Source organism: Nannochloropsis gaditana (genome assembly GCF_000240725.1).
Source record: "Nannochloropsis gaditana CCMP526 unplaced genomic scaffold scaffold392, whole genome shotgun sequence".
Classification (NCBI taxonomy): Eukaryota; class Eustigmatophyceae; order Eustigmatales; family Monodopsidaceae; genus Microchloropsis; species Microchloropsis gaditana.
The window spans coordinates 10,430-12,571 of NW_005803561.1; positions in this window are offsets into that span (position 1 = coordinate 10,430).

A 2,142-nucleotide genomic window follows, 5' to 3' on the forward strand; every position below is an offset into this window, starting at 1 on the left:
CCTTTCCCCCTCCTTTCTCTTCCTTTCCTCAATCCGTCGATCTGAATGCGTCACTTTCTTTTTGGTCTTCCCACGGCACAGGGAAAGTTCCGCGGAAAGTTCTGGAAGCAGACATTGACTCTTTGATCAGCGGGCAGGTCCTACCTTATGAGGGCTATGATGCCTTTGAAGACGAAGATCATTTTGTGAAGTTTTGAGCCTGAGCTAGTTGGAGGAAGGAGGGAGGAAGGCAGAGAGGGGAGGGAGACTTGTATATAAATGGATATGAGCATTTATTTTTTAGAAATGTGTTTCTTTGTTAATTCCATGATGAGGACTGCATACCTGGGTTGAGGTATGAAAAACATCCTTCGAGGGTGGCCAGAACAGTGTAGAAGTTTTTCTGGCAATGTCCCCGGCGATACTCTCCAGCCATCTTCCTCATCATGAAAATACCAATTCTACATTGATAAGATGGGAAGGTATTGGAAAGCTTGCCCGGGAACGGGTGAGGGCATTGAGTGGAAATAGCGGGAATTGAGCACCAACGGAGTCTGAATGCGCAACACAGAAAGGAGGGGTGATCAACGGTAATGTTTGCACGAGTAATGACCAGCAAATTTGGACAGAAGTAATAATTGGTTATTTTACTTGATGGATGTTTGACTAATTTTCTTACGCATCCATCGTGAGGGAGGTCACCTTTCTCGCCTCACGATCTCTCACAAACGCAACACGACATCCGTCCTCGATCCCCGCTTCCTTCATTCCCTCGCGCTCGATGTGCGCAAGGGATGTTTTCGAGTGATGAACGAGAGGATAAAAAAAAGGGGATGCGCCATGGACGCAACTTTGAATACGCTGCCTTCTTCACTTGTTGAGTTATTGTAGGTCAATTCAAAAATTTAAACTGGTAACGGTCGGCGTTCATTTTGTCCCGCTTCCCTCGGCATCACAATGTAAACATGTCGGTGCTCTCGCGGCTAAGCACGATAAGGGAGCTAGTGCACGATTGCCTTAAATTAGTGCTGCTCGTTTTGTGGCCCTGATTACACCATGCAACATGACCTGTGTTCCTCGAGAGCGCGCATTTCTCTATCCTATTCTAGCTTTTGGCCTTGTCCATTGACCAAATTGTCTTTACTTCTTTCTCATCGTTTCTGACCATTTTCCTTTTTTATAGCACGCAAAAGCATCAAGGGTAAATGAGTGCAGGGCCCCGCACTGAGATTTTTGTTCTTGGTGTAGTTCGGGTCATTGACCGCAAACTTCTCTCCTCCTACTCGTCCTCCTCATTCCACCCTTCGCTCCTGGTCAGTCTCGCTGCTGCTTATCCAGCTTTCGAAGCAAATTTGCGCCAAAGCAAAGAGTGCTCTGATTCAAATTTCCATTCCCTCGTCGATGACGGAGGTCTACTTTATGCTTGCCTGTCAGCCAAAAACTATCCATCTCGCCTTATCTTCACTTTGCTTGAAGAGATCCAAGAAAACTTCGTAGCGCATCATACCCGGGAGCAGATAGACAAAGCTGAAGAAGGGGGGAGCAAGGAAAATGGACAATTCTCGAAGCAAGACAAGAGCTGGCTGCAGGGCCTAGCCAAAAAGTATCGGGAGGCCGCCTGCGTGGACAAGCTGCAGTCGATTCAAAAGAAGGTAGAGGTCTCATGAACCCTCCCCCTCATTTTGCTTTAAAGCCCTTCAAACTTACCCCCGATTTGTCCTGTGCCAAATTAACTCAATGTTTTCACCAATAGGTGGACGCTACATGTGGGACCATGCAAGACTCGATCGCAACACTCCTCGAAAGTGACGGTGCGTGCGCTACCTCCTTCTCGCCTTCAACTTCCAACTCGTTTCAGTCTCCCGCTTAATGCTCAAATCTCTGTGCTGCCTCTTTTTCCTTCTTTCAGACACACTAGAGTCCTTGACAAATGCTACCGAGTCTCTCTCTCACCAAGCCAAGGCTTTCCATCGCCGGACCTCCGCCTTACGGTCCAGGGTCCAATGGGAGGCAATCCGGTGCGGAGTAGGGAGGGAGGGAAGCAGGGAAGGAGGAAGGGACACAGGAAAAAAGAAAAAGAGACTCTCCGACGGTCCTCAAGGAGTCCATTTATCTCACATTCTACGACCTGCCTACCTACCTACCTCCCCCCCCCCCCCCCCC